Below are 14392 nucleotides of genomic sequence, written 5' to 3' on the forward strand. Positions count from 1 at the left end.
TTGTGAATTTGATATGTTTTTATATGCATTTCGTATACGCAATTGCTCGATTTATTTGTAGGCATATTTTTAGAAAAAATCTCTGAAATGAAAATTAACGGTAGAAATTCTTCTTAAACTGATAATTTTTGAAGAAGCATTCTATATGTAGTAAAAAATAATAATTGTCCAAGGCAGAATATTTAGATATTACTGTTAATATAAAGTTACGGTACATATTTACATAATAGAAGAGATGGATAATAGTGCCAAGTAGGAAATTATTTTATCACAGTTAAAATAACTTTAGGAATGTTCTGACACATTCAGATGTAACCAAAATATTACCAAAAACACCCTATTCTGTAAGAATAAGACAGACCTCAACTTTCTGGATATGCAATTGATAGTGTTACTACACATTCAATAATAATTTTGAGAAATCGTTAGTATGCTCATGCATGCATACCAATTCTTAATATGTGAATCAATTATTATACAAAATAGTTATGCATTTAGTTGTTTTCTTGTTTCTCTTAGCCAATCGTGGCTCTTTAGAAGAACGCTAACCAATAAAGTGAAAGAGAGTGCATAGAAAGAGTATACACAAAGAAATAAACATGTCTTACTTGGGATATTATTACACAACCACTTACTACAGAAGAGGTCGCAAGAATTAAAGCATCAGGAAGACTTGCAAATGAAGATTGTATCTACGATTGTTACTCGCTTCTTTCTCAACTTTCTGTTTCGAAAAATGTAAGAAATGATTGCTTATTGTTGTAAAACTCTTAACTGAAAAAGTGGTTAGTGATCGTTATAAAATACTGTACATACATATTTCGACCTGGTTGGAATTATAATGTATAAATACATTTAAGATATTTAGGAAATACTAAAAAATGATAATATGTTTAGATTTCTCCGATCCATGATTGAAAAAAATCTTGCCTGTTAATTATTTGAACATTTCGGATAATTTATCTGTCAATGATATATAGAATGCTAATTGAATACTTTTCTTAGCACATAATATTTTATTTTCCTGTATAGATTGCTTGATATCGCATCACCTTATTTTTCATTTCACAAGTCTTTGCATGTTTATAGGTGGTGTTCACCCCCTGAACTTTGAATCACGCTTTATAACATACCCCTTGAATAAAGAGTCATATTGAATAATTGCTACGTTAATAAAAAAAAAAGAAAATCAACAATTATTGAGTATGAATTGTAAAGAAAATGTGCTAATTCCTGTAATTTGATTGCAAAAAAATTACAAGTCCAAGATAATCTGCAAGAAGAATCTAGTTGGTCTTTGTTTTGAGTGCCTTAATAATTGTTCATAATTACGATTAGACAAAGTTTGTTATAAAATTACAATATTTTACAATCAAATTTTATATACAACTTTTGTACAAGTTCCATGAAGGAGAATCGTAAACAATCAGACGTTTCTGCACTCAAATCACACTAAACTTTCCACCTTACGCTCTGCTGACAACGTATGAACACTTCCTGTTGACTGCAAATGGAATTTTTTTATTATTATTATTGTTATTATTACATATTTTGCATTTTGTGTTAAACGTCTTTAATAACATAAAGTGTAGAAAAACCACACATAATAATTTAGGTTTCAATGTCATTCAACCTGATTCGTATCTACGAGCTGATGGGCAAGTCTATCTGAGTAACTACGTTCTGGATGTATGTAGTACATCAGGTTCAAAAATGAAATAACAAAAATATAACACTCCTGAGAGAAAGAAACAAGTTGTGAGATTTGTGGTAATTTTGTTCCTGCAAGGAGAATGGAATATATACAAAATTTACATCCTTATCAAGTGTGTTAAGAAAGATACCGGGTTGCTAAATTTTTATATACGAGTATATATAGTTACAATACTGTGCGAATTAAGCTTTTTTCTTTGGGAGGGGAAGCCTACTCAGTGGCGTATTTATGATTTAATTTCGGGAAGTATGTGTTTTTGGATATGCACATTTGTGTATGTTACCAGTCAGTAAACTAAACTATTTTCATACGTTTCTAAGAACCTATTGGTTCTAACTTTGAGTATATTTATATTCTAAGAAAACCCAAACTCATAGACACAAAAAGAGCTATCGAACTAGTAGCACCGGAAACATGACAAAGTTTCTATTGCCAAGTTTAAATTTAATAATGTCCATCTAACCTGCCTACAAGTTTCTTGGAAACACCTTAATACATGTAGTAAAATATCAGCACTATGCCGTTAAAACTTAAGTGGAAAACAGCCTGCTGTTGTCTCGACTAGCCGAGGTTGGTCAGTTGCAGCCTCCGTTAACCTACAAGGCTGCATACTTTTCGAAAGGGAATTCTTTGATTACTGGATCATTAACGGACACGAATGATTTTTCAATTGTATTTGTAAAATAGTTTAGAAATGATATATTACATGCTTTCACTTCTTTTTTCTTTGAGAGGGATAAAAACATTCCTGGCAGGGATATAAATAATAATCTTTCGCCGGGGATACATTTTTTTGTGGGGCAAATCCCCGTCATCCCCCCCCCTTTAATTCGCACACTGAGTTTCAGTATTTTGCAATTTGCTCTAATTAAGGTGTACTCACTTATTTAATAACAGAATAATAAAATAACATATTTATTTTCTACAGAGTGTAAGAATTTTTTAAATTAAAGTACAGTATTTTTTTCCTTAGAAGCTTCTTACTTAAGCAAATTTAACGATTTTAGAGTACGGTGTAAATGAAGTATCACATGACACAATATCTTGAAAATTCTATTCCTTAACTTTTCGTTCAATTGGTGTAGTCTATCTACATATTTCAAAATTTCTATATTATAAAACGTCATGTAATATACATTGTTCGACATATTATCAAGAGGAAATTGTTTAGTAGTTTATCTTAAAATTGAAAATATTCCAATCATTTCCAGTTTCAGATTAATTAAGGGAAAACCTGTAATTGTACCTAGGTTTTTAAATAATGAGCCTACTAAGGCTCTATTTTCTTCTTACAACTTCTTCAAAATCTAGTTTAGTTTCTCTAATTTGCAAAGTGGTATTTGAAGGTGGAGGGGGATTCCTCCTGTTGTTTCCTGCATCCCACCACTAGAATTTACCCCCAAGTGGAAATTTTTCATAAATCATACTGGCTGATTCCACAGTGTTATGAAATAAAGTTATTCGTGAAACTAGATGTAAGCCTAAACTCTTAATCAGTTATGATCAGGTGTAATTTATTTAAGATAAGTGCGAAGGAATAAGTTCCCCGAAATCATTCTTATTATTTATAGTTTCAAATGACTTTGCTGCATGAAATATGATGATAATTTGCTAAAAACAAGAGCTTCTGAATGTATTTTATGTATTTAAATTGTGATGTCCACTTTTATCGCGAATTAGATTTAGATAACTTTGTGAATTCAAGTGAGACTATTTTTAAAACTTAGAAGAGGAACATAAGTTTTACTTACCATGGCTAAGATATTTCTACATGTCTTATATTGTTTCTCCCCTCCCTTTACTGCATTCTCTCCTTCAAAATGTTGGTGTTCATTGCGATATTTACAATTATATGCTCTTATTACACGAAAATATGTAAAAGCATGACATATTTTGATGTATAATATTACACATAAGCAAAGACCGAGAGAGATCAAGATCCATTTCACAATTTTTATTAGAATCTTACTCTGCCAGACCTGTCATAGTGTTAATAAAGAATCTGTAACATCTCCCGTGTAACATACTTAGACATATCTATAGGGGTGGCAATAAGTAAATTTCTACTTTTTAAAAAAACGTTTGAGTACATGTGAATATTTTCTCTGGTGCTTAATTTTATAACAAACTTTGTCTAATCGTAATTATCAACAAACATTAATTGTGCAGATCTGAGACAACGATTAAATTTGCTGTACCATCATAAAATATACTTGTACTTTTTGTGATTGTCTTTACTAGCGAGGAAAAATGTTTAAATTTACAAGGGACAAATTGCATCTAATATTATTAGATAGCTATACAAGGAATAAAAACTTCTGGATAATATTTCACGTAACGTCAAGGATATGACGCTTTCTGGAATCTAATCTTACAAAAAATTGTTTGCAATCTTGAAACTAATTCTGATCTTCATTACAATTGAAAAATTAATGTTATTTTTGCAGTAAGAAACCAAATTTTACAGGAAACATATTTAAATCATTCAATTAAAAAATTTCGTCTTACTAGTTTCATGAATCATACCCGACAGGGCTAATTTCTAAATGTAGATTTATTCGAAATACTTTCTTCATGTAACTGTTTTACTTGGCATTATATATGAATGCTTGAATATGCCTTTGATTTTTTTAATCATAAAGAAAATGCAACCAAGAGAAATGCAAAAATGACGTTATATCTGTAAATATAAATTCGGTATCAGGTTATTATTGGGAATACTTGAGAAATAATTCTTACAAAACTTCATTCACAATAAATTTATTCTTCTCAATGCTTATAAATCTATTTAAAGATAATATTAAAAGTATTATAAGAATTATAGGCTAATATTGTTTGTTTTCAAGAAATTTTTCAAACATTTGCACTAATGCTATTGAGGAAAGGCACTTTTATCTTAATTATACTATTTTCAAGACGATAAATTTTAAAAATGTCTACTTGAATTCAATGTATTAAAAATTAGATTTATTGAATGGAATGGAGAATATTCAAAGGACTCTTGTTGTTGAGTTCTAATTCTCTTTATTAACATTATGGTACAATGCTTAATCTATTCATATCTGACGTTCTCAGTTGTCTTAATAAGGCATTTAACAACAGCTGAAATATGTATTTTCTACCTTTTCGATAAGGATTTTCATATTATTGAGATACACTTTCTACGTGTCGATATTTAAAGTAGAAAATTTTAAATATATTCATTAGTGGCGACACACCTATGTTATGATTAGAATATAAAGGGTGTAAATAGTTACAATTTGTTCCCAGGTAAGGAAACTATTACACATTCAATTTTATTCTAATGCATGTAAGCAATTAAGTTTTGTATTTATTATAATATTACATCATTAAAAAATACACATAACTATTAGTTTATCAAGAATTTTTATTTCTTCTATTATCGGGTACAGATAATTTATGAGTTTCGATTTCAAATATAATAATAATTTGCATTGTGAGAACAACTTAGTTAACAAATGATAAAATTTTCTGCATATGACTTACATAGTCTTGTTTCTTATTTTCTTCATATACATGTATTGGCATCCAAGAGGGGGAGCAGATGTGTCTGAAAAAGTGAGACAAGACTATGTAAGAATACATTGACAACATGTAGAATTGTCAACAATAAAAGCAAAATACAAAGCAATATATAAAATGTAGTATATTGTTTTGGCACTTAAGGAATTAATGTTTTCTGACAACAAATACATTTTAAATATAATTGATAAACAATTGTATTGTATTTACAGAAACACAATCTGACAATTTATTTCGTTTGAAGAAAATAGTGGAATGTCTGATTGGCAACTGAAACAATGTATCTAGCTAATGTATATTAAAACTTGTATTCAATCCATATACATATTTATAATCAACAGAGCAAACCCAAGTTCAGAAAAAAAAATAGTTCATTGCCTCATTCATTATCTTAAATTAGCTATTCATATATTTGAAAATTCGTATATTTCAAAAAGTATACGACAATATCGGATTACGTTCTAGAGAAGACGATAAATGTTTTGAAACAAGGTTCTCTAATATTCTTAAAGTATTTCATAATTTATGTGCAAAAATAAAAATCTATATGTGCTCGTGTGTGTTGTATTAGACATAGGTCTTCAAAACTGAAATATATTTTCACGTTTCAATTTTAGAGCAATTTTAGAGCAATCAATTTCAGATTACGAATTCTTTTGATCTTAAAATCTATCCCGTAAATTATAAACGTAATATGAGAAATATCCGAATGAAGGGACAAATTTTATTTAAGTAGAGAAACACAACACTATTTATCCATTACCAATGTCACGATTCCACTATGTAGAATTATATTTCTATATCAACATAGACGGGGAGGGCGACAAAAACAAATTTCAAAAATATTTACTAAGTTGAAAAAATAATATCGACACTTCTAGATTCTACAAAAATGTATGCATATTTTAGCAATTTTGTAATCTGAACGTTATGCAAAACATATTGCATATTTCATATGTTTAGATATTTCTCGACTTCCGCTAAGATTCGGGTGCCATTTTGCCAAAAAAATACTATTTTCTTCGCATATTCAATACATTTTTGACCAACTTCTACTTTCATATGGAATTCTGAGTAGTAGAATAGGGAACGAGCGAGAGAAATATTAATTAATTGGAGCACTATGAAATATATATTTCTTCCCAATTTTTTAAACTCAAATCAATCCATTTAGTTTTCTTAGAATATTTATATAGCATAGCTTACTCTTTCGAATGAATCATAAAGTGATTTTTTAAGTAAAGGCAGATCATGGTTGTCAACATTTGTCGAGGTATGCAAGTTCTTGCAACATGTAATTGTGTCTTTAACATCAATCTTTATTGATTCAGTACAAACTCACCGGAACAAAATCTCGATCAACAACCAACGCAGAAATGTTTATGTTTATGCTACGTTGTGAATTTTCGGTGCATAAATTATATTTGTTAAATTAATATTTATGTCGTTAAATTAAAATTTAGGGGACAATAAAATCTTAGTGAACCATTTCTAAGTTAATTTTGTCCTTGATTACACGTGATCAACTATCAAATCTAGTAGAGCTATTACAATAATATATCATCTCCATTGGTTGTTCTATATTTCTGATCAAAGTGATGAAATATTACTAGAAACAGGTCAACCTATAACATTTGTTGAACTGAAATGTAATTTAGTGTATGGTAACTTACTTCGATTTAACTGTCTCACGTATACATGCAAGCCAACAATGTAAGCACGTGAACTATTAGCACTGAACACTTAGTTTAACTATTTTATATTCTCATCAACTATATTGTATGATCAAAAATGTAAAATTGTAAAAAAAAAAAGAAGTGTATAAAATTGTGAAAAATGTGACTGGTGCATGCCGCAATGGCCACAACCAAATAAAGTAAATAAAAAAATAGTATATTGGAATAATATACCGTAAAAGTTGCATTTTCAGAAATAAGAATAAGAGAAAATAGTAAGGCAGAAAATATTACGAAAGAACCGTAAATTAGCACGTTATAAGAACTGATAAAACTTCTTGAGTCTTTTGGGTATATACAGCTTTATATAATTCCATAATCATCATGTACGTACCATTTTTTAAAAATATTTTAAATCTGTTTATTTCGGACCACTGCACCCCCATTTGGAAACATTTTTTTGAAACTAATTTTTCGAGGACGCTGTACTAATGTTTTTTCACTGTCATCTCAGATCTTCTCCATGTATCCGACCTGGGTCTGCACTTGAATATACATGCTACATATTCTGGTCATAAACTACTTAATATTTTATTTCTATAGTGAGTCACAACGTAAAATAATATGATTTGAATACTTAATGATTGAATTAAAACGTAATTTTTATCATCCACCAGCACAGAGGTCATAGCTTTCAAGCAATTTCACCTATTCCGTCTATTCGTGTCAGAGGCTTCAAAAGTAAATGCATCATCTGAAACAAAAACATTCATAAAGTCTATAGCTCAGACCAAATGTTCAAGTCCCTCATCAAGAAAAGTGCAGGAAGGCGCATAAAAGCTGATTCATTAAGGTGCTTCTCGACAGAAAGAAATATTCATTTGTATCATATGATGCACTTTGGCGTTACCTTTACGATATATAAAAATACATTAAACTGTAAACCTAATTCTTTGCAGAGGCCATAAAATAACGCATCAATCGAAGGGTTTCTAGTGCATCAATAAATTTTATGCATTTAGTTTTCTGTGTATTGCATTGACTGAACACGGTGGAAGGTAGTATCCAGTAATACTTGTTTTACCATCCTGTGTTTTGAATTTGCACTTTTTCTGTTTTCCTCATATAAACGGCAATTTGAATTTTCTAAAAATTTCCTTGTAATAGGTTTAATTTCAACATTATTGAAACACCTTAAGTAATTTCTTTAAAATGCTAATGTCTAATCAGTTAGTTCTATAAAGTTGATAGTACGACCAAATTTTCAGATAAAGAAGTCGTAAAGCAGGTGATATGTTTAAAACATTGACCTCAGTTGGGGTTCTTGCCTCTCCAGCATCCACAACTTCGCACAATATGTCGAAGTTTATGTTACTAAACCAAAGTTTAAGGGATGCCATAATTTCTGAGAATTTCCCTTCTAAATCTTCGAAAATGTGGTCTAAACAGGGATTTTAAAATATCAGTGAAATTTGGAAGGCTTCGCTCTGCAGGAGAAACCTATTAATCATTCGCCATCTTGAATATCTGACCGATTTTGCCCATACGCAATACTGCATCAGTCCTAAGCAGTGGCTCTATAAATTCCAGTACATATCCAAAATCAAAGCATTATATTACAACTATAACTTATAGTTCGAAACTCAAAATTCGAGGGACAGCTTGAAATTTCTGAGATTTCCGTTTCGTATGTAGACAATATTAGCAGCATTAAAACTTGAAGCAATATTTTTTAAAAAAAAATCTTGTAAGGCATTTAAAATCAGGTTTTTGGTCTAACATTTTGAAATGCCTTGATTGATTTTACTCAAATGCAACAGGGAATCAATTCTATTCTCCAAAAGTATTAACAATTTCATCAATTCAAAAACTTTAAATGTACCGCAGTTATCATAAACATAATATTTGCGACTTAGTACTCACTCACCTACTAAACTACACATTTTATTTTTGCAAGTATGTGGAAAGTATGTGACTCTATATATTCAAGAAAATTACTGTTCCTTACACTTCTAAACTGTATTCTAGACAGAGTTTTGGAAAAAAATTAGTAGAAGGGTAAAGCAAGCAAAATAACGTTTTCCTCCGACATCTTAATACGTGTCGTTTAATTTCTCTCAATTTCCTTTCCAGTTCTTCAAGTCATGAAGTGACGGGAAAAATATCTAAATTACTAAATTTGCAGCAGTTAACGTGCTCACAAAAGTGATATTTTGCCCTCCTTCACATTTTGCTGCAATAAAGCGCTATATTTTATCGCCAAGTTTTTGACAAGGTTGTGGCGTAACACTTGTGTCAGTTTCTTTCCACAAGCTTAAAAAGAGCTAGAAATGTCAAAAATGACCAAAATGTGGAAATCTCTACATGTAACATATCGTTACCGAAGGAATTTTGGACGGTATGCATATTTGTGTTCTAGTTATCTGCCCCTGGAAAAGATGCTTAAAATGCGCTCTACTGTAAGGTTCTCAACGATTGTATATTTTACCATTAAAAAACAAACAAATGTTACAATAAGAACTGTGGGAGGTATTGTGACAATGAATAGTGCACAATAACGATACGTTACAATTAATATAATTTATGTATTTTCTATGAACAGTGGAATAATGCAACGAATATAAGATTCGGATTGTTCAGGCAGAACTCCTTGTAGAGGTGTATTTGTACTTTCTTATATTGCGATCTTATTCTGCCGTTTTGGGCTACACACGATGAATGATGATTAATTGAAATTGATGAAACGACCTTACAGAAGAACATCAGAGCTCGAACCTGAAACCTTCGTTCTTTGGATCGTAAGTTGATTGCTCAGCACCATCGGTTACGCAGATCATTTAGCGTTAAGAACAGAAATGATGCTACTTAAAGCAAGGTCTATGAAACTGATGAATGCTTAATAAAATTATGTAAAACAGAAAAAGTGCGTCTAAAATAGCATTATCAACTGACAAGTTATCATGACATTTAATATCACTAAATAAATAACAAAAGCATAATAAAAGTTGCTGATACAATAACGTACATTTTATACATGTAATTTTCCGTGACCATATTTACTATTAGAAATTAAACCGTAAGCCGATTGTATTATTCTTATACTTTAGAGCACCGCCTGTTATCAATATCGTAGTCACATTAGTTGTTAAATTTGATTTACTTTGCTCTTTGCAAGTTCGTCTCCATAACATGCGTCATTGTGAAGATATTTATCCTATTTAATTCGTTGACTCAAATTAATAAATTAATTGACGTGAAAATATGTTTGTCCCTATATATGGAGATAGAAGCGTCAGTGATGACGCACACATTACAATTTTAAACATCCAATACACCAACGTACAATATTAATTACAATTTTAACAAATTAAAATGTATAATTGCCATGGAAGTTATTGCCTGAACATGTTAAGGCATTAATAAACTTTATCATTTTTGACTTGTTTATATTACTAAAATCTGTCTACAATCAACATAAATTTCCGGATGTCCCGATATAAAAAATTGTCTACATTCAAAATATACCCTGATGAAATTTTGCAATAAAAATATAAATTGTAATTTTTTGAGAAAAAATCCATTTTCCAGAAAGTCTTCAAACTTTAGATCAGATGTGCAGTCTCAAGATGTCAAGTTATATGTTAATGCTTTATTCTTTTCATACACTATATAGTTACCACTTTCTTAAGCATTCACCTATGTCCTGCAAATTTGCTTCTTTCCACTTCAGATTATTGTACAACAATATCAATAAATGCATTTCTTGAATGTCAAATAATAATACCAAAACTTATGAATCAATTAGAATTAAAGTTCGTAGTTTCATAAGTACTACTGTGTTTATATTAACACCAATAAAATGTTTTTAACAATTTAATTTATTGCATTAAGATGCTTTACGTATCTTTTTATATCCTCTTAAAGCACATCCAGTTGATGTTTTGCATTCATTCGACATTTTGCATTGTGTATATAATATATTCTGCAGCATCTTGTTATAATTTTGATATCCACATTAGTGCATTTGGCAAAGGTATTATAATGGCTGGTGTGTGAAGGAGGCAATATCTTCACAATCATCCAAAAGTGTATTTGTATGATATTGTTGCATATTGCGCTACATCCCATTAGTAATTCATGATTAATATAAATGCACTAAAGAGCATCGTATGGAGGATCAGTAATTGCTAGTGCCTCAGTTTGCAATTGTGTTATTAATACAGGTAAACAATAATAGAGTAAACAACTTTAAGAATTTATTTCGACTAATGTATATGGAATACAAGAATGATATGTGTTCTATCACTAAAGCTTCAAGTTTCTATGAATGTCTACGAATGGCTACAAATGTTCAATGTGGAATCCACCAGTTATGCGACACACGTCCCATTCTAGTTTTTGCCACACTTTTCCCAAGAACTCCTTGTCCACCAAAGAAACGACGTTTCTTATTCTCCCATTTAGCTGTTGCACATTCTGTGGCATAGGTAGCACATAGACTTTGCCTTGCACAAAGCCCCAAATGCAGAAGTCTAGGGGTGTAAGGACTGGGACACAACCTGCTTTTTTTTCACTTGTGAAAATCACCATTTTCTTTAACACTACATCAGCGCCACTACGACAGTGTTTACAAAAGTCTGGGCATGAAAACAAAACTTGAAGATATTCTCATTGTTATACAACGAACCTCATTGTTGTGTTTCAGATATTGTTAAGTTGTTTGCCATATTATGATACACGATACACGCTAGTGTATTTTAGTAAAGAAACCGATGATAATATTTAGGGATAAGAATTAGGAGTAGCAATAATTTTTAGAAATGGTGTATGTTTTTAATGCAGAAACATATTGTTCTTTTAACTCGGTTTTTGAAGCAAAGACCTTTTTGCTTCAATGTATTCCTTCTCTCTCTCTCTCTCTCTCTCTCACTCTCTCTCTTTCCCTCCATCTCCCTGTCTCTCTTTGCCTGTGCAATTTCTCCTCGTAACTCATCAAGCCTGAAAAAGAACACACGTTTCAAGCGATATGCCAACGCGAAGCTTATCTATAAGCAGAATTTAGCTCGGCACGAAAATCAAATGCAGCAAAAGCGACATCCGAGTGCGAAGATAGGAGGGCTGGTGGCTCTGGCTACCTGTGTGTATGGTATACATTTTCCTTTGCCGTGCTCAACCATATGGATGAGACAAGGTAACCAGTTTTGCAAGATACCCGTTGACAGCTACTATGCATAGACTTGTTCATAAAATATTTTCATACTTATTTTTTTTTTTGTCGTTGAATCAAAGTGACTTTTACCGTTTGAGGGGTATTATTAGTATTCTGGTGCTGCTTTCTACGCCTCTTTTCAGCACCAGCAGATGAAGAGTGTTGGGTTGTGGTGACTTGCTTTATTTGTGTCCTTTCTGGCTGAATTGTGACAATCCGAAAAAAATATATGATTTTGTGCTTTAGGTTAATTTACTTAGCTTTTTTATCTTTGTAGGTCAATCGCGACAATGAGGATGAATGATACATTCAGATTCGGTCACAGGAAATTCCACACGCACATACAAGGAGCATCGACTATACGACACCGTTCAGTCTTCATTGATTGATTGTGTTGGTGTTTTAAGTCCACTTTATGCACAGTAAGATTAATCGGGACTGGACCTACAGTTTAAAGTGAGATCCGAACCACTATGTACCTCCACCGGGCATCAAACCCGGGACCCCTTGTTTACAAGGCGACGACACTACCACTGCGCCCTAGCGTTCAGTCTTAAAACTTCCGATGCACATAACACGTACCATACTCTAAGGCAATACTACACAACTACAATAGTAATAAAAAAACAGCACCAGCACAGAAAGGATCATTTAATATTCAAAATGTCCACTGTAACAGGCTGTTCTCTAATTAATTATAGTGATTTGTATTATTCATACTTTACGTCGCTTTTCCCTCTTTCTGGATAATCGCGACGATGAGGGTGAATATTGATAGGATGAAAGTGATGAAGGGACACATCCACTCTATAGGACTGCTTAACGCGCTTGCTTACTGCAACGGCCATTCAATATAATTATTTATATTTACAGAAAATGAAAGGAAATTAAATTATTTCTAAAGGGAAGTGACATTTGCTCAGACACAAGAGGAAATAATGTAGTTGAAACGGGAGACGGTAAGCTAGGAAATAAACGTAAGATATAATTAGTATACATTGTATTATAATTTGTTGAGACACCAATTCTTCGGTTTCATAAATAAAGATTTTGGATTTTTTCTCAAACCTGAATCTGTAAGTAATTTTGGTTATACCCCGAAAATTTTATTATTCCCGGCCTACTACCCCCTCCTTTAGATGAATTGTTTCAATAAATGACGGGCCAAACAATTTGGCACTCCCGTACCTTTCAGTCACCTCGATGTCCTCAGCGTGTTGAATGGTCGACTCAAGCATCTCGCCATAGAAGCTTTCAGTGCGAGTCCACGTAAATTCTCTTCACGTAGTCATAATCAAACTTCATTAGCTTAAAGAAGAAGAAAGCGACGTAAAGTTAGAAACATATCCATACACCAGATTCCAATCTAGGTTTTAGTAACATGCTACCACTCTTCCAAGGATGCTATCTGCGAATAAGATGCCAGAGGTCTCGGGTTCCAATCAATTAAATCGTATCATCACTCACCTTCATCTTCGCGTTTAGGCAAAAGTGACAGAAATGCGAAGTTCAATAAACCAAATCAATCAAGATGAACCCATGAAATTGATGATAATACTGATGCCAATAGCGTAACCTGGATTGCAACATACGTCTCCTTACTTGGCATCATACTACGTATCCACTGCGCCAAAGAGATCAGACGATATATTAGTGACAAAATGAAAACATTATGTGTAAAATTGACTAGATCACTCCGTGAACATATTAAAAATAAACGCATGCAACGTAATACAAATCCATTGAAAATATTTTCTAAAAGTCCTTTGCCAGATTCATAATTTTTAACTTTATAATCCAAGTATTAATATAACATCTAGCTAAATAAGTTAATATGCTTAATATTTTCAATGAACCTTCACACAATTCTGATCATTAATGCAGAAAAGTAATTTTGTGGGTTTAACCCGACGACCACAACTCGAGAGAAGAAACGAAGCAAGAAGACAGGGAACGAACCAGAGACCACAGTACACTATCCGCAGTGGCACGATATTGCGTCGCACCCTGTATATACAGCGACCAAATCTTCTGAAATCAGAACAATTATCATCAGGGTGAAAAACTGATTTCCAGAAATTTCGCAAAGAGGCTAAGATACGCCATCCAGTTATCGGCAGCAAAATTTCGTCAAATAATTCCTCCCTTTTTTTTTTTACGATATCACGAGCGGACGCGACTCTCTGACACACTTATACACACGTAATACACAGACGCCAATTTATACACACACACACACACTCATTCAAT

The 14392-nt window shown here is 31.9% G+C and overlaps 1 long non-coding RNA gene across 2 annotated transcripts in view; it reads right to left on the minus strand.

Annotated features, from left to right (window-relative positions):
- Window positions 1–5126: 5126 nt before the first annotated feature.
- Window positions 5127–14392, minus strand: part of LOC145999990 (uncharacterized) — a 571614-nt gene continuing 562348 nt past the window's right edge. For both annotated transcript variants that reach the window (XR_014443450.1, XR_014443451.1), the window contains exon 4: window positions 5127–5285. This is a non-coding gene — a long non-coding RNA (uncharacterized LOC145999990). The remainder of the gene's footprint in view (window positions 5286–14392) is intronic.

Source organism: Lepisma saccharinum, chromosome 16 (genome assembly GCF_977018435.1).
Source record: "Lepisma saccharinum chromosome 16, izLepSacc3.1, whole genome shotgun sequence".
NCBI lineage: Eukaryota > Metazoa > Arthropoda > Insecta > Zygentoma > Lepismatidae > Lepisma > Lepisma saccharinum.